At 41.8% G+C, this 26,210-nt stretch overlaps 1 protein-coding gene across 3 annotated transcripts in view; it reads right to left on the bottom strand.

The window, feature by feature from the left end:
* Positions 1 to 26,210, bottom strand: part of htr2cl1 (5-hydroxytryptamine (serotonin) receptor 2C, G protein-coupled-like 1) — a 151,514-nt gene that overhangs the window by 83,442 nt on the left and 41,862 nt on the right. For all 3 annotated transcript variants that reach the window (XM_026162609.1, XM_026162610.1, XM_026162611.1), the window contains exon 2: positions 18,840 to 18,962. The gene's annotated coding sequence lies outside the window, so the exon portion shown is untranslated. The remainder of the gene's footprint in view (positions 1 to 18,839; positions 18,963 to 26,210) is intronic.

Below are 26,210 nucleotides of genomic sequence, written 5' to 3'. Positions count from 1 at the left end.
TTTCTTTGCAAGGACACTCAAAAGCCTGCCATCCATGGATTCTGTCAGTGTTTTGATCTGTTCACCATCAACATTGCGTGCAGCAGCAACCACAGCCTCCCAGACACTGTTCAGAGAGGTGTACTGTTTTCCCTCCTTGTAAATCTCACATTTGATGATGGACCACAGGTTCTCAATGGGGTTCAGATCAGGTGAACAAGGTGGCCATGTCATTAGTTTTTCTTCTTTTATACCCTTTCTTGCCAGCCACGCTGTGGAGTACTTGGACGCGTGTGATGGAGCATTGTCCTGCATGAAAATCATGTTTTTCTTGAAGGATGCAGACTTCTTCCTGTACCACTGCTTGAAGAAGGTGTCTTCCAGAAACTGGCAGTAGGACTGGGAGTTGAGCTTGACTCCATCCTCAACCCGAAAAGGTCCCACAAGCTCATCTTTGATGATACCAGCGCAAACCAGTACTCCACCTCCACCTTGCTGAGTCGGACTGGAGCTCTCTGCCCTTTACCAATCCAGCCACGGGCCCATCCATCTGGCCCATCAAGACTCACTCTCATTTCATCAGTCCATAAAACCTTAGAAAAACCAGTCTTGAGATATTTCTTGGCCCAGTCTTGACATTTCAGCTTGTGTGTCTTGTTCAGTGGTGGTCGTCTTTCAGCCTTTCTTACCTTGGCCATGTCTCTGAGTATTGCACACCTTGTGCTTTTGGGCACTCCAGTGATGTTGCAGCTCTGAAATATGGCCAAACTGGTGGCAAGTGGCATCTTGGCAGCTGCACGCTTGACTTTTCTCAGTTCATGGGCAGTTATTTTGCGCCTTGGTTTTTCCACACGCTTCTTGCGACCCTGTTGACTATTTTGAATGAAACGCTTGATTGTTCGATGATCACGCTTCAGAAGCTTTGCAATTTTGAGACTGCTGCATCCCTCTGCAAGATATCTCACTATTTTTGACTTTTCTGAGCCTGTCAAGTCCTTCTTTTGACCCATTTTGCCAAAGGAAAGGACGTTGCCTAATAATTATGCACACCTGATATAGGGTGTTGATGTCATTAGACCACACCCCTTCTCATTACAGAGATGCACATCACCTAATATGCTTAATTGGTAGTAGGCTTTCGAGCCTATACAGCTTGGAGTAAGACAACATGCATGAAGAGGATGATGTGGACAAAACACTCATTTGCCTAATAATTCTGCACTCCCTGTATAGCCCCCCCCCCCGTGAGAGGGGCCAACATGTAAGAGTTTGAGGAATGTTCTTTGTCTGTGTGTCTGTATATAAGATGTAAGGGCGGTGGCCACAATTCAGAGATGGTCCTGGTGTTTCACTGGGATGCTCTCTCCACATTGCAATGTGTTTATTAAACCCACTTCAAATCAAGCTCACTGGGTGTGTTGCAGGTTATTGTTAAAATTTCCACAACATTAATTGTTGGCATTAATGCCTGCTCTGTTCTGTGCTGGGGTGATAGATACATACAATAGATTTATGTTACTGCAGATGGAAACAATCTCTTGTGTCTATGGCGGTCATGTTAAGATAAATTTGTTTGGTTGTTAAAAACAAACTGTCCTCCTGTGACATGTTGGAGTTTCATTTGGCTTCTGCCAAATGAAGAGTGTAGCTGCCTGTATTATTCCCAGCACAAAAATGTCCACAGTGCATTCATTTGTGCTGCCAGATTGTAGCAAATGCCCACTGGACACATGAGCGTCTCAGCTGTGACTTAAGGCTAGGACATGCTTCAACCAAATGCAAATTGGCAAACACCTACGAGGGTCACCCAGAGACAGCTACACGGCTGTTTCTTTTGTGTAATTTGTTGTGTAATGCTCTACTTGCATAACTTTGACTGCTTTGTTCATCGTCATTTCAAACCTGCCACTCAAATATGATTCACACATTTCCATGCAGAATTTGGGGTTTAACCAGTAAAACAAGGCTCACTGTGAAATGGTTTTTGTCTTCTTATTGCCTTTCCAGGAGCATAATCCCCCCCTTATGACCAGTTACTTGCAACATCCAGATTGCAGCAGCTTTACAGCCTGGTATGGGGAAGTGCTGAAACAACGTATTTAGCTTTTCACATATCATTTCACACCATGGAGGATGGCCTAACCCTCACCTATACCCAAACCATAGCATTTCCCTGTGTCATTCAATGCACAATATCTGCTGCACTGATTTTCAGTTTTTGGATTGTTCCTTTACCCTGGATCTATTTCTAACCCACGCATACGGATATGTGACTGACCAGTTGCAGAAGTGACAAGCTAACAGTAAACAGCTAATAGCAAACATGTATCTACAGTATTACATGAATCATGATTAAAACACACACTACCTTCCATCTTTTTCTCCCTCACCATGAGCCCTCAGCTTCTTTTAAGTGCAATCCTTGGCACGTTTTGGTTTCTGTTCATTTCTGCAGCTGTTCCCTCACAAACACTTCCATTGTGAGTGAGATTTTCAGTTTGTGTCCTATATTGTGTTTTATTCAGCATCTGTTGTCTTTTGTGTGCTTTTGCAGCCATTTTCTGTTTGCTGGAGTTTTCTTAAGTTAAAATGCAACTTTGAACTCTCAGGGCCACCGTACATGAAATCCATTAAATGTTGACATATTTTGAAAATGTTGCGCAGTTAATAGACATTCCATTGTAGAACACACGTACAGATTTTTAGACATCTTTAGATCTCTCACCTTCTCCCATTTGCTAGGTTCCTATTTGTCTTTGTCCTGGCATTTGTTTAAATTTATGTTATCTGCATGCCACAATTTGATGAACTAGGATGGTATCAGCTTTGCTTGAACCCTACACTCTACCTTTTCCCTCTCTCTTGTTTCATCTAAAGGGCACCAGGGCAGAAAAAGAGAGAAAGGCATGCGTGTAGTGGTGAGCGCGACAATACTGGAGCCTTCACCTTCAATTCACATCCTTAGTACTGGTACACAGCACATGCCGCGTAGGTGGCATTTGATGAATCCACTGACGTCTGTAGTTTCATTGTGCTGAATCCTGTCACTGGTCACATTAACAAGGAGGGAGACTGAGAGCATAATGAGAAAAGGGATAGATGAAGACAGAGAAGGAGCAGAAAGCAAAGGCAAAATAACTTTGAGGCCAGACAACAGTGGCTGGCGATTACAGAATGAGCAGAATTACTGCCACTCGGCAATGAACTGGTTGCTTTGAAGACAGGGACCAAGGCCCACTCGCAGTCAGTTGCCATCTTCAAAGCGACTCTGATGTGTCAGGAAGTCAATAAAATGGCCATAAGAGAAAATCAGTCTGCTATCAGTTTGTGACTGATTGGGGTCAAGTTGTCAGTTAGATGCAATTTGTTGCTGCAGGACAGCAATTTAACTGCATATATAGGAATACGACCAGAATACAGCCAGTTGAGATGAGTCCCAACTGCAAAGAGACATATCGCATATCTGTGTTTATAAATTAGGCAGCAAGTATAAGCAAACCAATCCCAGTGTGTGTGAGGGTGTTTTTACACCTATAGCTCACTCTCTCTATGTTTTTAAGCTTGCAGCTTTTCCACGTGATTTGATTTGGTTTCTTTTCTCACAGAGAAAACTCCAACTGAACCAAAATGCTTCACTACAAACCATGGGAGAATATTCAGTCTGCTTGTTGGCCAGGCTACTTGCTAGCCCGTACAGACTTTTGCACATCTGTAGTACCCTGTTCCATCCCAGAATACAAAGCATACATGGCTAGGGGATGTTTTTAACATCAAAGTACACCTAGTAATTGGATTAAGGTCGGATTATGTTTACAGCATAATTGAATTGTTCTGGAGTTAATTTGAAACGGCACAAATAGAGACCACCTTCTCTGAAGTTTCTCGGTCCACACCTGAGAGCGATTACTGTGTTCACATCTGCACAAATGCATCAAGAGGGAAAACAAACCACAGTTTAATTTAAACGGACTAAACACTGCAGGTGTGAAAACACCCCAAGGATGACTGGAGTCTGTCCTTAGTGTTTGGAGACAGGCTGCCTCACAAAGGGCAACCTTTTGATCAAAACGGTTGAGAGTGTTGACTGGTCAACTTCTGGGCATCCACTATGTTGACACACTACTGGCAATTAGTGTATGACGGCAAAATCACCGCCTCTTTACATAGTCACAAGGAGGTGTGACTGAGCCATCAGAGAGACTTTGTTTAGCATAGTAGCTTTGTTTAGCTCCAAAATGAAAATGCAATTACCCTAAATCATTCGTTCACCACTTTTGTGTAATATATTGCCTTTCCAGTATTTGTAATTTAGGTCTATCACGTCTTACTTAGTTAGGGTTGACCTTCTCCCTGTTGCTGCTCTGATTTCCAATTTCTTTTCTGGTAAATAGATACCTGGAAAATATCTACAGATTTTGCCTGAAGGAAAACTTGGGGGAACAAAAGCAATTGTGGCATTTTACCCTTTAAACCAGGGGTTGGTAACTCCAGGGCTCAAGGGCCGATTTCCTGCAGGTTTTAGATGTATCTTTGATCTAACACAGCTGACTAAATTACCTCCTGAACATGTCTTGAAGTTGTCCAGAGGCCTGATAATGAACTAATCATTTGATTCAGGTGTGTTGACCCAGGGTGATGTCTAAAACCTGCAAAACACCGGCCCTTGAGGCCTGGAGTTGCCCACCCTTGCTAAAAATGCTGACGGTTTAGGGTTTAAAGGGTTATTGCTGCATATTTGAAAAAGTGCGGGAGAAACATGTACTGCCAAGAGCTGCGTGACCACCTCGGATGTGCTGTGAGGGAAAAAAGAGGACAACTTTTCCCAACTTAATAATAGAAAAATATCAAGCCTGGAACTCATGTTTTCTCTGCTCATACGGTCTGTGAGCCGATTTAACTCCCCAGTTTTCTCACTAACAGTGCAAGCCCGACTCTAACAATGTCATCATAACATGTGTGGAGATTTTTCCAGTCCGAGTACAGAGAAAGACCTCACAGTTCCAATATAAACAGTCACAGAGTGCAGTTTCTGTTTCTGCTCATGGTCCAGTTTGTGTGGATTTGAGAGGGAGTACTATGTGATACAGGATTATGTAAAACTGCCCTACGTTAGTAAGGGTGTGTGTAAAGCTCCTAACCCTAATCTGTAGGTTTACAACAGACTCTGTTATTACCTCTTCCTTCATTACTTTTTTGGCAATCTGTTGACAGGAACCTGCTGCACCACACACTTAGAGAGTCCCATAAAATTACTGGACTGCCCCGATCTGCATGAATTATTCTGAACATGAGTTATTTTAAAGGAATAATCCATTAGCAGGGATGATTAGGTGGCATGGAAATGACTGGATGAACTCCAGTTTTTTTCTTTTCGTTTTTCTATTTTTTTTAAAAACAAGAACAATGCACCGTTGCCTTACAATTAGAAGATGGTGGGTTTAAATCCATCAGCCAACTGTGACCCTTCTGTGTGGAAGGTGTCCGCATGTGTTCTCCGGCTTTCTCCCACAGTCCAAAAACATTGGCCACATGTGTGACTCTGTCTGTGTCTCTGTGTTAGCCCTGCAGCAGACTGAGAGCGTACACCACCTCTCCCCCTATAAAAGCTGGTGCAAAAAATAAATAAATGGCTGTAGGACAATTTTCCTGCTGTGAGGAATGTAATTGAAGTTTAAGGACTATAAGAAAAACAGGAATTAAAGTACTGGCTGTGATTTTTTCAGGTCTATTTTTTGTTTTCAAAGTTGGTCTTTAAATATGAAATTCACTTTGTGTTTTTCTGGATTAATGCTCTGAGTGTTGCATGCTTCCAGCACGTTGATACACACCTTACTCAAGATCCTCGGACTGCCTGATGTTAGCTTTGAACGTGTCCTTAAAGATTGTTTTGGCCCAAAGCACGGCGCTTCGTTTGTGAACTGAAAGAGTAGAGTTCTTTTGAAATCTGAACTTATGTATTCGCAGTGCACAAAAGGCCTTTGATTCTCTTTTGTTTCCAAAATAACAATAGAAAAGTAGTCTAATTACTGGTTACTAAGCATTACCTCCTTACCCTCTTTAATGTCAGCAGAGCAAACAGGGTGACACAGGGAACTGAGGCTACAGTTCACACATGCTCACTAAAGTTTATCTTGATTTCTGCTGCAACATTCAGAGTTTGGTTTAAACAACACCAAAGCAAAAATCCATCCAGGTTTGAATCAACACGGGCTGCTGTTGGTGGGGTAATGGTGTTGGTCAATGCTCCCTCTAATTTTTCACGTGTCTGAGCGAACACACAAACTCCATGAGCGGTCCCTTGGACCACTGTGAGCAACAGCAGGCGTGTGCACTGTGGTCACGCCAGCATCGAATCCATCCAAGTTACATGGTTTATTAAAATAATCAAATTACAGCATTTATGTTAGACTACTATTAATTAACTGCTTTAGCCCACTTACAATGAAAAAAAAAATCTTGTTCATGATCTGTGTAGTACGTTAACACTATTGGAAGTAAAAACAACTTGAACTCCAATTTTGAAAACAAAACTTCCTTTCTTTCTTTTTCTTTTTTAAATAAAGCTCTGACTGGTATTATGAGTATGAGTCTGTGGTCTGGGAGAGAGTCCTGTAACTCTGTCTGCAAAATACAGTAAATAATGACCAATGTTGGGCAATTACTTATAAAGTTACTTCTTCAAAAAAGTTACTGAGTTTTTGCAAACAACAACGTTTTTTGCAGCTGTTTTATCTAAAAATGCAGCCGAGGCGTTTTTTAAATAAACATTTCAAACTATTTACAGAACAATCAGCTGTTCTGCATCAAATCTGATGCCAAACAAATTATTTGTGCCGCTCCAAAAAAAAATTTCTGTCCACTATGATATAAAGGAGAACAACAGCCTGATACCTGCAGGCCTGACAGCAGGAGACGTATCACTCCTGTAACACCTGTAACATTCAGCAGTCGCCTCATTGTTCTGACACAAACAACAAAACTATTGACTACACTACACACTAACTACACAAGATTTGCGCTAAATGTCGCAAATCTTTCACATCTCAAAACACCGCCGTCACTCCTAAAACTTCCCCCCGTTCAAAACAACTAAATGCCATGTTTTATCATAACTCTGGTTTTACGTGGCCTATCAACACAATTTAAAAACTCTCAGTCCAATAGATCCAATAGAGCATCTTTGGGATGTGGTAGAACTGGAAATTTGGGAGATGTGTAACACTGCTGCCAAATGTTTGACCAGAATCTCTGAGGAACCTGTGCCATGAAGAATTAAAAGACAGTCCAACTCTCCAAATCTAGTCCAAATCTATCTATTACCAAAGCAAAGATTATTTTTTAAAGGTTGCTGCAAACTGTATAAAGGTGACATCATAAGAAATAATTCACTGCCAAGAGTTTCTCCTGATCACGGGTTTGTAGAAACTTCATACAAACACAACTTAAAGTTTTTTTATGAATGCACGGCTCCTGTTTATGCTGCTCCTGCCCTCGCTACTTTGTCTGCACAGCAGATTAAGAGCTGAGCGTTTGTGTGGCTGTGCATTTCAGGCTTGTATTCCTGATTTATAGACGGGCTCAACAAACAAATTCTGTACAATCTGAGCACTTAGCAGATAATAAAGTTAACACAGCTGCCACTAAAACCTGCACTGTGCGGTGCTCAGAGGTTGCTGCGATGACTCTACAAGGCACTGTTTCTTCTTGCCTGTGTGCATGTGTTTGCTAGACAGCAACACATCCATGGGGAGAAAAGACATGTTGCCTTATACAGACATACAGACAGTAATGTCAGAAACAAAGTTTTCACAGGACTCTCTGCAGTCCTTTGAAATACTAAGTACATCCTTACTGCTTCTTTGGGAATTAAGAGTATAAGTAGCAGCCAGCCAAGTTATCATCAAGAAGGGTGAGCACCTCTATAAAATCAGAAGTTTTGGCAGTTTTGTGCTGTTGAGCAGTCAAGTGTGAGTTAACACAATGCTACAGTTTTCACAGGAGTGAACTCGAAGGTCAGACTGAGCAATGCTCAGAGAAACTACACAGAACCCAAGAGCTACATCTCAGCCTGTGTGAGCCTCAGCTAGCGAGTTAAATTTCAAAGTTCATGACATTAAAAGCTTCGTTCAGCTGCTCACACGTGGGGTCGCCACAGTGGATGGATCCACACAGAGTGCTGTGAGACAGTATTTGCTCCTTTTCTTATTATTTGCATATTTATCACAGGAGCATGTTCTAGATCATGAATCAAATTTCAATATTAGACAAAGACAACCCAAGATAAAACAAAATGCAGTTCTCAAAAGGGAATTAAGGAAACCAGATATCCAAACATAGCCGATCGATGTGAAAAACAATTCCACAGAGAAGAGGTCAAAGTTATCTGACTGCAGTTCTTCTAGCCACGCGTGACTCAACCAATTTTGGTGCAATTACTTCTACACAAAGTGTCTGGTAGGTTTGGATAACTAAAATATGGTTGCAAGTACCTTAAATAACCACAGTAGCTGGCTAACAAGCAGTAAAAATTATTTAATGATCTGATCTTCCATTTTATTATTAGATGAGCGATTATGGTGTGGAAGAACTTGGCTGGCCTGCACAGACTCCTGACCTCAACCCGACAGAATTTGGGATGAATTAGAGCAAAAACTGTGAGCCTTCTCGTCCAATGTGCTTCTGGCAGAATGGTCAAAATTCCCATAAACTCACTCCTAACATTCATATGTGTGTGAAGGTAGACGAGCAAAGCCTTTAACTTTATATAAACACACATGAAATCCAGATGTTTAAAAGTTGCTGATGCCTACATTGCTAATTCAAAGGAAAAGCCTACCAAGTAAAAATAGAGAAAAAGAGATTGGATAAGATGGAGTCAGTTCATTTACGCCACATGTGAATCATTAAATAAACATCGGACTGAAGCTCTTTGATCAGCAGCTGTGCCGACTTTGTGCGTCCACGTTGCATCCAAAGTACTGTGCTGTGACTTTTTCATGCTATTCAGTACAGATGAGTCTGGTGTTAGTGTTGCCGAGGAGACTAATAAGAGACATGCCAGCAATGCAAACTACACAATACTCGCAGATGAACAGCATCCAATTTTCCTTCACCAAGAGAAAAAAAGCCCACACTCTTGAAAATTGGCTCCCTTGTTGACTGAATTTGGTCGCAACAAGCAATGAAAGCATCACAGAGGATACAGCATATGCTGAAAGTTCATGTTTTGGCCACTTTTCACTTACATTCCCCCAACGCACACCGCAAGGGCTTCACGTTCATATTTAATGAGGGGCAGAGGGTGGATGGGCAGCAGCTTGACAGTCAACAGGGGAGACGCGTTCGATAATTTATGTTAACAACGCGGACACGGGGTGACCCTTCATCCCTCTCGTGACGGGGACCATCTCTTTTCCTTTTTCTTCCTCTTCCCGCTCCCGTTTGAATTTTTCAGAGACCTTGTCCTTTCGCATTATTGCGAAGACTCTAAGGTGAAGAAGAAAGCAGAGCGAGTGGGAGGACCAGAGTGCACAGCTTTGTGTGTAAATGCACAAAAACTGCGAGTGGGTGTCCGTGCGCCCACACGGTGTGTGTGCGTGTGTGTTTGTGTGTAGGCAACCCTCCAGAGACTTTTACTCAGCATTCTGACACAGCCCTTCTCTCTCATACAGGAACATTATTGGAAATGAAACAAAAAGGACACACTTAACACACTCTCTCTCCTCTCATGTGCACTCGCATCCTTCCTGACGCTTTCTTGATGTGGCAGCCTCCATTATAAAAACTACTTAAACCAAGTAGGGCTGACAAAACGCCCGGCAACCCCCCGCCTGGGGAGGAGCGGAAGAGAAGAAGGACTGAAGAGGAGGAGGAAAATTTTTTCGGCCATTTTAATTGCAAAGCTTGTTAGGCTTTTTTTCCCTCTGTCGTTAGTGCCTTATTAGCATGTCATTAAAAAGCCAGGCGCTGTTTGATAGACAGCCTGAAGGAGAGCAATTAGTTTGTGGGTATACGTGTGACTGTGGTACTGAGACAGTCAGTACTTCATGTTTACTACGTTTTAAGATTGAGGTAAAAGTGAGTTGAAGGCTGTTTCTAACCTGATCTTCCAGCATCAACTCCAATGCATTGACTTATATGAATCTGCAGTTCTCAGTATTTGCCCACCGGTGAGGAATTTCACCCAAATGCAGGACGCTCACTTATATTTCTACCATTTGACACCGCTGTGGAGAATTCAGATAATGAATAATGGACTTTTTTTCACCTAAAACATTTGCAGAATCTTGGCCGGCAGTCATGGGGACATGCGTCTGCTATCGACATAAAAATTCAAGAGGGTGTGACGAGAGCTAATTTGGATTTGTGCACCCAGAGGGGGTGCGGTGATGGGTTGTCAACTGTGTTCCCCAAAGTTGAAAGGCCCATATACTCTGATTATCTTTCTTTTGGCAGCCTGTCAGGAGAGCTCGCTATGGCTTGGGAGTTGCTAATTAATAAGTGATTGCCCACTTAAAGAAAAACACTTGATTAGAGGGAGGAACGCTTCCTAAACCAGACTCAGCAGCTGTTTTTGGTCTGCAGCCCTGTCAGGGCTGAGCTGACTAATGCCGCATTTCCCTCACTGAAATGATTCGTAATAAGAGCACTTCCTCTGCAGATACATTTTGGATACTTTTTCCTGGTATAGCAACTGCTATACTTTCAAATAATTGAAAGTATAGCAGCAAATAATTGCTGCTATACTTTCTTTACAAGGAATTCAGCCAAGAGGAAAAGGAACATATATTCAGACACTTAGAAGCTGCTTTAAGCATGCATATTAGTAACACATTGGCTCTTTACACTCACCAGTGGTTTTATTAGTTACGCTTTGCTGACTTAGCCTGTGGGGCAAGGGGTGTAGCAGATAGCTGATATCTGAGTATAGATCAGCAGTTTCTAAAAATACTCAGACCGCCCGTCTGTCACCAACAACCACGACACATTCAAACCACTTACAGTAAATCGCCTTTCTTCCTCATCCTGATGTCTAATTTAATCCTCAGCAGGTTGTCTTGAATTTCTGCCATGTGATTGGTTGATTAGAGTAATAAGTAGGTGAAAAGTTAATGAAATGGCTGATTAATGGCTCTTTTAGAGGCATTGTTGTGCATGACCAATCGCTTCCTGTTAATAGGCTTATAATAAGTGGAAAATGACTCAAAAATTAGCCAATAGGAAAGCCTGACTGTTGAATATGACATATTTTCACAAGAATAGGACAACATAGCACAAGAAAATGTAAATACTGTAAATGCTGACTAAGAGCAAAAAAACCAACAAAAAACCCCAATCAACCTATCAAAACCTGATGAACACGCATGTGAAATGACGTCAAGTCCTGAAGGTATTTGCGTTACATTCGCTGGCCAGAGAGTTATACAGGCACATGCTTGTCATCTTCTCTTCTGTACATATCGTTAGCTTCATAGCATAAGTGCCTAAGTCATTGGACTAAGTCAATGACTTAGGCACTTATGCTATGAAGCTAACGATATGCATTAAACACATAAATTATTGGCAATGAGCCCAAACATGAAGCAAACCATGAGGAACTATCATTAGCCCTCTGACCACCACCATTACTGGTGGTGGTCAGAGGGCTAATGATAGTTCCTCATGGTTTGCACCCAGAGGGGGTGCGCTGACCACCACCATTACTGGTGGTGGTCAGAGGGCCCGGTGGCGCCAGTGTCCGGCAGCCTCGCCTCGGTGAGTGCGCCCCAGGGCAGCTGTGGCTACAATGTAGCTTGCCATCACCAGTGTGTGAATGTGTGTGTGAATGGGTGAATGACTGAATGTAGTGTAAAGCGCTTTGGGGTCCTTAGGGACTGAGTAAAGCGCTATACAAATACAGGCCATTTTAGCGATAAGAACAAGAGTGAGGAGGACCCAGGAGCAGACACAGACGAAGAGACAGACTGAGTAGGAAACTATGACGATTGTGACTGCTATGACTGTGAACTATGACAGTAACTATGATCTTTGAACTATGACTTGACATGGGGAAAATAGTACAGACGATCTGACGAAGACTGAACGGAAACACACAGACACACAAGGGGTGATCATGGGAAGTGGAAACACATGAGGAAACAGCTGCCACAAAAAATCATAATGAGACCGCAGGGGAAGTGTAAACTTAGCACATAGAACATGGAAACAAGACTTTCAAAATAAACAGGAAACATGACGGGATGCAGACAAGACACATACTTGACAAATGAACCATGCAGACATGAAACATGACAGCTTAAGACATGAGCCAACAAGAAAGACTTAACCACAGGGGGCGAAGACACAAATGGCTTTAACAAGCAAAGAACAAAAACTAAAACAATCTAGGAGCTAATATCTAAATGAACTTAACATAAACAATGAATGACAAAATACAAGGAAACTCAGATCCTAATAAATAATAGCAACAACCAGAACTTAACATATCTTCAATAACATAAGTCAACAATACAAACTGAACCCAAAATGCTGGATCACAGACCCAGCCCGTGACAAAGATGTCCTGGGGATCCATGTCCCCAGTGTACTGGGTACGGGGTAATCCAAAGGCCATAAACCTGTTGTAGCACTACAGTGACTGCATCATCATCATGAATAGCTTACGGTGATAATTAGGGAGATTAGCTTGTCCTTTTGGCTGCGTTAGCACCACAGATAGTGTTGGACAGCCTGATTGCACAAGGCATAAATTTAAGAACTTGGGTTACTCAGAGTTTATTCCCAAAAGTCCTCAGATAGGACTGCTCATGCTCATGGTCTCAGCTGGTACTTAAACACAGTGGCAGCGGCTACAAATACCAGTGTTGGGGTTTGAGACAGTCCCACTCCCACTGCAGCGTCAGCTTTCTGGGTGGAAAAAAAGCTTAATAATCACTATTAATGGAAGGGAAGCGTCAAAGTACTTTGTGATGCACTTTGTTCCTCGGTTGGCCAAAAAGCCACCACAAACGTAAAGGAAGATGCAGCAATTGCAATGTCAGAACTACCCTCAGCCAGAGTGTTGTGACCCAGTCATTAAAAATCAGTGCATCAGATGCTGCTCTAGAAGAAATCGGTACAATTTACAGAAAATGACTGTCTCAAGTGCTTTAAGCCTTAATTGAGCTGAGTGAGTGAGAAGTGAAGTGGCTCTGCACTAAGCGAGCGAATTGGCTTCTTGGTGATGAGCGTGATGCCGTCAAAGTGGCAGCATACGGGCAACGCAGGCAAACATAGAGATGCAGCGCGGTGCAGGAAGGATTAGTAGAGCTTGAAAGGTCCTGCTCGTGCAAAAGTAAAAGTTCCCAGTTCCCTGGCAACAACGGGAAAGTACAGTTTCCTGTCATTCACTACCAAGAACTGAACCTTCAGCAACCAAACCTCTGCAGAAGCAAACTCTCCATATGTGTAAGCCGACTTCAAAAGAGCATCCTAAGTTTTATGAGTAAGGTTGTTTTTTTCACTGGACTTTTACTTTTCAGTTTTTTTCTCTTTCTTCCTACTTGGTCTTGACGTATCGTTTATTCTTCTGTTCTTATTGTTTTGACAGTCACCATATGTGAAGCTAGTAAAGATATAAAGCTGCCATGTTGCATGCAGATATATGTGGAAGAGACTGTCATGAGTCATGAGTAAATTAATGCACATCTGCATTCACTTATTGTGATACAGCTCTGTGATTCAGATCAATCTTTTTCCTGTGCACGTTCTTCCTTCCACCAGCATCTTTCCCCACACAGGTATACATCATCGTCCTGCAGTATATTAACTCCAGCTCTTCCACCCACTCTCTGTCAAATTTTTCCATTAAGTGTAGCAGTAATAACAACTACTTTTTTCTCTGTGGTTTCCAAACTCTCTGCACTCCAGATTCCCGCGTGTGCCAGCCAGTCAGCTTTCTGCAAAGTCCTGCCAATCAGCTCCTCGCCTTTGTGAACCCGCCGGTCCACTCTGCACCTGCTCCTTCAGCGTCTGCCACACATCTCCTCGAACACACACCGCTCACACTTTATGGGTTCTTTTCATCACTACATGTTGCTGTTTGAAGCCTGAGAATGTGATTAATTTAATGTAGAAAAACAACTAAAGGATTTTGTAAAAAAGCATTAAAACACAAAGTCAGTTAAACTTCTGAGATGTCAATCTGCCCGCTTAGGAAAGATAACCTGCGGCATATTCAGGTTGCAAAGTAGCATCCTGTGTCAAGAGTGTGGAGGAGACACCATCCTAAGGCTCAGGATCTGCTGCTGTGTGTGAGGAGGAATAGGAGGCGCGCCCCGAGAGACGTGCAAAACGAGCACCAGCGGGTTACTCGTCGGGCACAGACTCCATGCGGTCCTGACGTCCATTAGTGGGACCTCTGCTCACATACCCAGCACCGTGTGGCATTCACCAACACAAAGGAGGACATGCCTCCCCACACCGTCACTGACCCACTGCCAAACCCGTCATGCTGGATGATGTTGCAGGCGGCTTAACAATCGCCACGGTTTCTCCAGACTCTTTCATGTCTGTCACAAGTGCTCAGCGTGAACCTGCTCTCATCTGTGAAGAGAGCTGAGCTCTGATGGCGGGCCTGCCACGTCTGGTGTTCTGTGGTGAAGGCATTTTGCAGAGCACAGCAGCCATGGAAGGAATTTGGCTTGAAAGGACAACTTAAATCTCCACATTTTGACTTTTTTCTTTTCAAAACAGTATTTCTACTTTTTTACTCTCTAAATAGTGAGTCTAGTGTAATTTCAAAATTTCAAAATGAACAATAATATATGTTTTTTTCTTAATGTGGCCCTAATTCTCCTCTGTAGCGTTAGGAATAGGCAAATTCAAAAATATTTTTGACGCACGAAATATTTCCACAAATTTTATACGTTTGGTGTGTAGAGGCCTTAACTCACGTTTAATTTGTAACAATCAAAAAGCTGCACGTCAAACTAAAAGGAAATTAAGATTAAATGAAGTGAAAGTAGCTTAACTAGACAGAGGCGCACTCTTGCAGAGGTAATCTGTGTAAAAGCAGTGTGTAAGTCCCTTGGGGAAGTTCACCGACTCACACACTTTTTTTATCAGATGGATTCACACTTCATTATGGCTGATCCCTGCAGCCACACGCATACACACACATGTTGTCCCTGCAGCTACAGTGAAGAGGTCATTACACTCGGTAGCTCTACTGCATCAACAAAACAAATCGATTCTGGCTTTAGGATCAAAGACATTGTGAAAGCACGTGCGTCTTTATGTGTGTAACGGAGAAAAACGGGAGAAAGTGGGACATGAACACATGCGGAGATCCATCATGAGAAGTAATCTGACCTTGGTGCTCTTTTGGAGAAGGGAAGAGGGGAGCGCAGTGCCAGAGAGACTAATTAACTTGAGAGACACGGCCTTTTTCTCCTCCTCCTCAACAGAGAACATGCATGTGTTTAGTATATATGTGTATTTTGTACTGATATCAGGGCATAGTCATCACTGACAGATGGGCACATGACACAATGTCTCATCATCACATGAGAGCTGCAGCATGAGAGGTAGTGAGGAAGGAAAACAGACACTCAGACTCTCTGACTTGTTCAAACACCAACTAAAAATACTCTAAAATGTCAGGGTATGCATCTCTGACTTCTGTCTCTGTAAAAACCAATTTTACGTGTCAGAAGAAGGTAAGTTTTTTGAGGAGGCTGGTCTCTCTAAGGTAGGAAGTGCTTTTTGGTTGGAATTGGAGCATCTTTTTTTAAACCCCCAAATTTAAATATTACAGGAAAACCAGAAGTCCTTAAGTCAGGAGAATGAGAGTCAGGCATAATTCAACACAGTTTACCAAGAAATGCAAAGCTTGTTTAGTCTGCAGTGGCTTTATGGATCTGTGGTACTTGCACTTGATGCATAATTAAGGCAAACTAATAAAACTGAAAAGTGGTGGTAATATGTAGTCTCATTAACCCTTCAAAGCTACAAACATACATGCAATATTACTGAAAGTTATTGAAGTGACACTCATAAAGCCAGTTTTTCTTTGCACGGAAATTCAATTCAGTTTTCATTTTCAGTCATATGGCGCCAAATCACAACAACAGTCACCTCAAAGCACTTTGTATTTAAAGGTAAAGGTCCTGCAATAATAGACATAATAACAATAATAATATTAATAACAGTCAGTAGAATCCTAAGACTCTTAAAACAAACATTTCGTGAAATGTAATAGCAATATGTGTCGTGGATTCATGCTAACAAGAGCAAAACAAGCATTAGCTGACTGTGCAGCCACAACATAACGTGACCAGGGTTTAATATTAAAGTGTACTGATTTTTTAAAAAGTGCAAATATACATCTTAATACATTATATAAGGGAGAAACAGAGCTTTTACAATACAAGGAGCTTGAAAGTCAATATTTGGTATGACCACCTTTATCCTTCAACACAGTCTGAACTCTCTCAGGCAGCTTTCTTGTCATTTCTTTAAGTAGGAATAGTTCTCCAGGCTTCTTGAAGGACATTCAAAGCTCTTCTTTGGATGTTGGCTGCATTTAGATGATCCCACACTGCTTCAATAATGTTGAGGTTCGAGATCTGAGGAGGCCGATCCATGACTGATAGTGTTTCACTGTGTGATTATCTGGCCATGTCTTTACTACACTGACAGTATGCTTGGGATCATTGTCATGCCGTAAAAATGAAATTATTAAATTTTTTTAGGATGTTATTGCATTGTGAATCAAAATCTGACTGTACTGTTTTCATAATTCCATTAATTTTAACACGACCTCCGACACAACTGACTGAACCTGAGCCTCAAACCATGACAGTGCCTGCACCGTATTTTACAGATGGCTGTGGACACTCACCGTTGCCCTCCTGACCTTCTCTACAGTATTGATGATGATTTGAATCAAACCTTTCACTCCATCAGACCTTTGGTGATGGATCACCTGAAAGAACTGGCCCTCGATCCCTATGTCAGGTCTGTACAGGAATATTTCCCCCCTTTTAAAAAACATTTAAAGAAATGGGAACGTGTGCTTATGCAACAGGCTGCTAGTAACAAAGTGTTTAAAGATACAATTGAAAAATTGTTCTTTTCTAAGTTTTTGTTCTATGTAGACACATTATTCCCAAGATGGTTAAGTACAAGGACTGGACTGAAAATGAGTGAAAATGAACCAAAAAAACTTTCAACAACCTTCAAAAAACTTGGAGAACTATTGCTCACTTTAAAAGTTACTAAAGTGGAAAGGGATCATCCGGCTTGTTACTAACACTTTTTTCAAAAAGCCAAGATACCTGATGGTAGGAGGTCGCATTAGTGCCTATGAAATTGGCATCTTGCACATCTGGAAAGGCTGCATCAGTCCTGAAAGCTATACACAGATTTTCAAACATCTGCTCCTATCCAGAAATCTACTTCCGGGAAGGCCTTCAATATCCAGAAGGCAATACTACACTGGATCTAATACAACAGCATTTGTTCCCTCATGAAAGAAAAATGTTAGAAAGACCCAGGACTGTTGACCAGTTAGAAAACTATTAGAGAAGAGTGGAGCCAACATGCCTCCCAAAAGCCAAACAACTGGTCTCCTCATGACCAGGGAAGCGTAAGTAATTAAATTCCTTTAGTTCATTGTTTCATTAAAGAAACTTTGCACTGATTACAAAGCCATTCTACTACTCCTTATCTTAAACCAGGCCCTTGGTAACTAGGGGATTATGCCAATAAGGGTCTCTCATGCCGTGGCATCAAAATGTGGGTGTGCTTTTTCCGAATGACAGACACCGAAATGTCACAGAGAAAGTGTAGTGCACACCCACTTATCAAATATCAGCAGACACCACTTTGCTAACTAGCACACACTCCAGCAGAAGAACAAACCACTGAGCTAATTAATGTGAAGTCGTCAAAGTTGGATGAAAGCTGCAACTTTCCCAAAGTGAAAGACAGCCTGAGAGCAACAGGGAGAGGGCGATTTGTGTGTGTGCGTTTGTGTGTGTGCGTTTGTGTGTGTGCGCAGTCCCCTTAAATAGACTCTATCAGATGCAGCGGGAGACGAGAGGAGACAGAGGTGAAAAAGACGGAGGAAGCGAGGGGAAATCAGGCATCCGTAAGGGAGATAATTAGCAAAATATGAGAACATGTGAGGGGGACATGAGAGTATTTACTTATTGTATATCCATCTATGTTTGTGTGTGCTTCTTTGTAAGTGTGTGTAGATGCCCTCACGTGGGAGTTTTGCTGTTCAGGGACAGATGGTGCAACATAACACTGAATGTTGATGTTCTTTGTCTGAACCCAACACTAAACACGCCTACAGCATCTCTGAGCTCTACACAGCTTTGACTGTATGATACTGGATTGTGAGTCTGTATGTGTTTGTGCATGTGTAAGTTCTTTACACTCTAGAGATTTTGGGCTGCTTCAGATGCAAGTTGACAGTCCCTTGACAAATGTGGCAAAACGGTGGTCCTAGATCCCACTGTGAGACGCATCCAAACGATACATAGCCTGTGGCAAAATTCAGATTGTGTCAGGTTGTTTAAGACTGAGTTCTCACACCGCTACGGCCCACATCTACAAGCAAACACTATAAAAATAACAAAAAATATGGCATAATGCCATTTCTGAAAAACACACACACACAAACAAAGCTGTGAAATCTCGTATACTTCCTGTTTATATCACAGCATAATGACTGACCAGCCAGTCGGCGCACAATCTGACGCACTAATATGACTGATTGAGACTCTAAGTCTGCATTCCATACTTATGAATAACTGAAATGAATCCGGTCGCATTTTGTGTTCATATGTGTGTGTCGGTGATGTACTCACCCGTGCCAAATGCTGTTTTGATCTTCGCGTGTAACGGTCTCCCATGGGTGAACAGCCTCAGCGTGCTTTCATGTGTGCTTTGGAAACACTGAAGTGTCTAACATCTGACTTGTGCTTTTCAGTCTGGAAGAGAAACAAATGGTGGATAAATTTAGAATTTTAGAATCTATTTGGTGCCGAGTGAGTTAAAAAATCAGGCTCTGCATGATTTTTTAAAAACAATTTTCATTCATTTAATAATCCCGGATGGCATTCAGGCAAGAGTTGTCACAGCGTCTTGCTGGAAAATTTTTTTTTCATATATACAAATAAATATAGCAAAACAATTGTGATTATTGAAAAAGGGATTCGTAGCTCGTTACAGGTAGTCTTGTAGGCCAAGTTGACATGTCTGTATGGTGTGATTGATAGTTTGATACAAAACATCTTACTTGGGGACTGGATCCTTAAACCACTCTAATGTCTGTGAAGGTTCTCAGTCATCCAGGTCATCGTAGTCTAAGATCATCATAGTCTCTACATAGAAGAGCCGCCTCAACGGGACAAGACTCGGCTGTCCATTTGCATCTAAAGGACAAAGGTCACTCCTTCAAGGATGTCAATGTTCACATTTTGGACAGAGAGGACAGATGGTTTGAAAGAGGAGTGAAAGAAGCCATCTATGTGCACTGTGAGCGACCATCTTTGAACAGAGGCGGTGGTTTACAATGGCGATCGGCGATTGTGGCTCAAGAGTTGGGAGTTCGCCTTGTAATCGGAAGGTTGCCGGTTCGAGCCCCAGCTTGGACAGTCTCAGTCGTTGTGTCTTTGGGCAAGACACTTTACTCGTGCGTACTGGTGGTGGTTAGAGGGTCCGGTGGTGCCAGTGTCCGGCAGCCTTGCCTCTGTCAGTGCGCCCCAGGGCGGCTGTGGCTACAATGTAGCTTACCATCACCAGTGTGTGAATGGGTGGATGACTGGTTGTGTAAAGCGCTTTGGCGTCCTTAGGGACTAGTAAAAGCGCTATACAAATACAGGCCATTTACTATTTACCCGTTTTCCCTCTTGACGGGTTACTCCCACAGAGCTTAAATCTGGGACTCTCCACCATTTGATGCTAGAACTGAAGAAGCTTATCGGATGAGAGGTGAAACGTCTTCAAGCAACTTAAAGAAGTCCAGACGCTTTTCTTTCCAAGCTCCTTAGACAACACACAATTTCACAAAGCTCAAATAATCTCAAACTGGTTTCCTGGACATTACAGTAAGTTCACTGTACTCAAACAGCCTCCGCACTCAGTAGATCTCTGTCCAATCGAGCACTTTTCTTTCGAAGCTCTTTAACTCACTTTAATGCACAAAAAACAGTTTATAACTTTTATGTAGCATGCTTGACCTGATTTTTTTGTTGATATTATGTCTCTCTCCATTAAAATGAAGCTTATATAAAATCAGAGACTGTTTGTTCCTTTGGAAGTGAGCAAAATTCATTAAGGGATCAAGTCATAATTTATGATGTACTGTGAGACGTGTGGTAGCAGAATATCTCTCACCACCTGTTTATTGAAGTGACTTCCATTTCCATGCTTGACTTTAGTTCATTTCCATGTGCTCTTTAGTTTAACATATGTTCCATATGGATCAATTTTCCAGGTCACCAGGGTGAAGGTCTTCAGACTTTATACGTACGAGCATTAGAGTCCTCCATCATAATATGGTTTACTTTCTTTTGATTGGTCATTAGAGTGGATAATGGCTATGATAGTAACTAAAGGGCGGTAACTAGCCTCTCCATGGAAGTAATTCCACCTGATAATTGCTATTCAGTGGAACAGTAATATTCAAAGGGGCTGCTTCTTTATATGTACAGGTAATATTGACCATTTCAGAAGCCATTTACAGCCATCCATTCTTCTTCAGTACGATAAACAGCCTGAGCCATGAGCCATGAACGCTTCATTTGGCTTTGTCAGAGTGCTGCTTTTACTGTTACTTCATTACCCTCGGACTTGATGCTTTCTTTTGTCTCTGCTTCGTATTTCACAGATCGTCTTCTACCAGCCATCTGACATTTGAAAAAAGAAACAGGAAGGATAAAAAAAAAATTTCTTCACCAGTGTTGGGGAGTAACAGAATATCTCCTGTTACGTATTTAAAATACAAAATATGACTAACTGTACAGTTACCATTTAAAAAGGTGATAATTAGAATACAGTTACTTTGTTGAAATAAATGGATTACAAAGCGGTGTTTCCTGTTTCATATGTTAGGCTATCCCCTTCCTATCCCCTCTCTAATTTTGATAATTCCTAGCATTGCCGTAAACCCAAACAAAACACGTAATAAGGAGCTCTAATGTAAGTGTCCTGTTAATGTTGGTGGTGTCAGGTACACTATGGACCCAAAGCCAGCACAACAGAGCCAGCAGTGTGCGGGCAGGAATGCATTTCTTACTTGGAAATTCAGACAACACTTCACATTTAAAGAAGAAAGGAATGGGCGAAATCTGACCGTGTGATGCAAACTCTGTTTGCCAGCAACCAAGCTGCTCTCAGCTTCAAAAGACTCCAACCTAAAGAAACATCAGGAGGTAAGCTCTTTCTAAAAAACTAACGCTAGCCCACTGCAACTACCTTGTTTTAGTTGCGGTAGCTACCTGGGTTATGTGCCACTTCAGTAGTAGTAATAAATCACACAGCAATAGGATATCAAAGATACTGAAGGCTACTTGCCACCGAGCTAATATTGTTAGCTGTGTTTGTGATTTTAAAACGACATACGGATATATAAAGGAACTGTATTTACACATGACATTAATTTTATTATGAGTAATGTCAACCCTGCATTGAGTAGAGGCTGTAATCAGCTGACCTTTGCAATTGTTGTTGTGAGAGTCACTGCTCTTTGTGGGTTTAGCCAATTGAATTCAACAAGATAGAAGCAGAGGTTATTTGGCTGATTTCCAACCCCCTGGCACCACAATGCTTCTATAAAAAGGTAGAATTCAGTGACTCTAATCACTGTTATTGCTTTTAATATAAACTGATATCTGCTACCTGTGATATAATTTAACGTTTACAATGAACTGCACCAGTCCAACATAGTGCATCACCATACATGCACCATGAACACATTGCACAAATATGGACAAAAGAAATGTGTTGAGAAGTGGCCGTGGGATATTTTTTTCCTGTTGTGTCTAAGAAAACTAAGAGTTTATAATAATGACCAATAACAACGCTCTATGGAACTTAAACAAAAAAGGTATTTAGAAGTTGTTTAAAGACCTGGATCTAAAGTCACAGAAATAACATGCACATTATGACATACCATGTTTGTTTTTGCCTGAGCACTTAATTATGCTGGTATACTTCTACAAAGTACAGCTGAGCTCAGTTAAGGAACAGTCATTAGCTGTGGTATGTGGTCACAAGCCAAAGTATTTGCATAATGGTTTGTACAATGCTACCACTGTCCATCCATTATCCTAACTACTTATAGGCTGAACCCTATTTCAGCTGTATTACAGTGAAAAAACACACTGAACAGTTCGCCAGTCTGTCGCAGGGCGAACAGGAAGACAGCCACCATTCACACTCATGCGTGCTGGGTTAATAGATGTAAACATGTCTTTGGACCGTGGCAGGAAGCCGAGTACCTGAAAATAACCCATGTATGCACAGTGAGAACATGCAAAGTGCACAGAGGAAGACTCCAGCAACTCAGGAAGTCCAGGGAGGACAACACTATCCTCTCTATCAAGGTGTTATAGTCGTGCTTCCTGAAAAGACAAGAATTTGACCCGTGTACCAAATTTTGAGCCAATCGATCCAAGGTGTTTTTTTAAGATCTTTAAAATGAAATCACAAATGTCAGTCTTGTGGCAGTAAGAGAGGATCATCAGAGTCAGGGAATTTCAATCCTTTCAGGGACTGCTGTGCAGCCTATTAAATACCACTCACCAAAGTCACCACAGATCCACCCCATTTGCATGTCTAATGCAAAAGATATCAGAAAGTTAATACAAAGAAATAAACCAACCAACCAACCCTAAGGCAGAGGTGCATTCATGTGTATCTCATGTAGCTGTGACATTTATTGATCCCTCGTCCCGCTTCACTCTTTCTTCTCTCGTTTTCTGTTTTCACAGTTAATTGTGACAGCGACTCGAAAATCGAACAACAGAACCCAGCCACGATCCTCCTTGTCAGCCACCTTGGACCAGCGCTATTAATGCGAGAAGCCACCATCACAAGCAGCCAATATAAGAAGCGCAAAGGTCAAAGCTGCGGTGGCGGCCAGTAGGGATGAAATATATTGCTCTGTCACTCTCTCATTTATGTGGAGTGCAGAAGCTCTCAGTATATATTTCCAAATGAACCTTTAACTTCTGTGTGTCTCAGGAAATATAAACCCTACTTAACATTCAAACACTAACATGCCTAGGTACAAGCTGACTTTCCTTTCCAAAAGCATATGGAAAAAAAGCACTACATGAACAATAAAGTTTGCTAATTTGCTAATTAGATCCCCTGTTACCACCAGGGTTGGCAAGGCTGTGCTTTTTGGGATCGGAGCATGCCTCCAACTACTCAAAAAGCTCAGCTGAAACCACAATAAGCAACACTTTTTGCTCTCTAGGCAACAAGAGCTTATCCTCAATCTTTAACAAAGCTGTTTCTGCTGTCAGAGTTGTTAAATAAGATCTCAAAAAAGCAACACTTAAGCTCTGATGTAACAACAGCAAGGGTAGAAAGCTCTCAGTCCGTTAATTATCTTGCTTGATTTAATTTTGTTTCTGGAAATGATGGAGATGTAATTAGCTTGAAGTATCAGCTAAACACAAGCCACAGCGGATTAGACAGTTAGCCTAAAGACACATCTGAACGCAGGCTTTGTAGTTGGAAACCCTAACTGAAATGACAAGGTTAACAATGGTGGTGTATTCACGGGTGTCGTCCTTGTATGGTAGCGTGTTTTGCGTTTTAGATTCTAAAGACTTACTGATGCAGACGTTTTTCAGTGAATTTGTCTTTGACCCTTTGTTGTTTTTCTTTAGTGGTGTATGAGGCACGACATGCGCTATGCTAACCACGTAGTTCTTCATTTTAAATCACATACAACATCTGTGTGGGACATCTCTGCAAAGTAAATCCCAGGGACACAACTAGATGTGCTAAGGCCACACACTCTAAATTCTCTATCTGAAGCCATCGGTTGAGTGTAGAGTACACAGCAATTTTAATGTTTGCAAAGGTAATACAGTACTGTAAAAAAAAGTCTCGAGACATCCATCAATTCTTTGTATTTTGCTAGAAAAATGGGAAATAGGTACAGCGACTTATTGGAACATGTGCAGACATACATGGAAAGGCAGTATATAAGGAAAAACAGAGGTTGTACAATTCTACAGTACCAAGCTTGAAAGTCAATATTTGGTATGACCATGTTTATCCTTCAACACGGCCTGAACTCTCTCAGGGAAGCTTTCTTGTAGTTTCTTTAAGTAGTCTTTAGGAATAGCTCTCCAGGCTTTTTGAAGGACATTCAAAGCTCTTCTTTAAGATGATCCAACAACATCAATAATGTTGAGGTCAGGGCTCCGGGGAGGCCAATCCATGACTAGTAGTGCTCCAGTTTAGTTTTCCTGGTTTGCTTTTGCTGCACTGGTGTGTGTTTGGGATCAATGTCATGCTTGAAAATGAATCTGATGCCAATCAGATGCTTTCAGATGACAAGGCTGACAAGATCTCCAACACCGAAGGCTGAAATAGAGGCCCAAACCATGACAGAGCCTCCATCGTGTTTTACAGATGGCTGTAGACACTCACTGTTGGATCTCTTTCTGGTCTCCTGTATATAAATGATATGGGAATTGGGAGATGGGTTGGAGGTGGGTTGCAGAGCAGCTTGCACATGCGCAAAAGCTCTGATCAGGCTACAGCAACTTAAATAACCTGCTCTATATATGCCAGCTGATGTGGGCTGGCACTGAGATCAAGTAATCTGCCCAGTATCTGGTTGACCTTGACTGCGTGATCTGCTGTGGCTATGACTGATGTCACCATATTAGTGTTGACTTCATATTTTCTGACCTGACAGATCAGTTTAAACTTGCAAGTAGAACAACTTGGTCTTATGGAAAGCAGAGGGTAGCATTGCTGTTTTATTGTTTAAGTAACTGTTTTCAATAGTTTTTGTCATCCCTTTCCCTTCTAGTTTTTCCTCCTTTGTTTCATTTTTCCTCCATTCCCAGGCTGCCAAGTAAAACACCATCTTTGTTTTTCCAGCTCAGTTCTGCCAGTGCTGCCTTTTGTCCTTCGCATTTCTCATCCTGCTCCCTTTACTCCTCACCTAGCAGCAGCCTTCAACTACAATGGTAACATCAGCAATGCTGGAGTTACAGCAGATTTTTGTAGATATTAAACCATCCAAGCAGCACAGGGGAATGTTTTTACATAATTACATCTCCCGGTAGCACCTCTGTGACAGCAGTGGCAATTTAATGAACGATATTGTCATGCTGTGCAGCGCGGAGCCACTTAAGTGTTAGTCATTCACCATAGGTGTAATAGAAATGTTCTTCTGACAAAGCCCTGGATACACACATTCCTCAGCTCACATTTATACAAACAAAAAATATTGAAAGTGTTTGACACTGTAGATGTGATGAAGGTTATCTTTTTGTTTGCATTTAATAAAAAAACAACAGGGAGAAAAGAATGAGAGAGGCAGACTGCTGTATTACAGGAGAGATAGTAAAAACCAGAAGCCATAAAACTGAAATATGAAATGGGGAGAAAGAAAAAGGACGAGCACGAGAATGCAGGTTGGTAGATTTTGTGATGATTAGCTGCGGCATCAAATGGCGACGAAGATAGATTGTAGCCAAGAGCAGACAGGCTTGAGGAGATGGAGAGAGTGAGAGGGTGGAAAACAGATGGGACCAACACACACACACACACACACACACACACACACACACACACACACACACACACACACACACACACACACACACACACACACACACACACACACATGCAGGCTTTACTACCCATGTATAGGAAATAGCTTTTCACTAATCATATACTCCAAAGAGAAAGCTTTCTCACACAGCTACAGTGTAAAGTAAATAGATACTCCATATGCAGTGCCACAAACACACACACACAAACCATTCAATTAGCTTTCTGCTGATTGTAGCAGCTCTTCAAGCACAATCTCAAATAAAAGGACAGAACATGAACACACACATTAAAGGGAACTGTAATGCAAGCTCTATATGCATTAGCTGGCATTAGAGTTATCATAAAATATCTTGTTAAGAAACTCAAATCCTCAAATCTCAAAAACCAGAATGAATAACTTTAAAACAACAGACTAATTTGGA

The sequence above is a fragment of the Astatotilapia calliptera genome, chromosome 3 (assembly GCF_900246225.1).
Source record: "Astatotilapia calliptera chromosome 3, fAstCal1.2, whole genome shotgun sequence".
Classification (NCBI taxonomy): Eukaryota; Metazoa; Chordata; class Actinopteri; order Cichliformes; family Cichlidae; genus Astatotilapia; species Astatotilapia calliptera.
The sequence above is the reverse complement of the archived record's forward strand: the minus strand, read 5'-3'. Positions and strand labels throughout refer to the sequence as shown.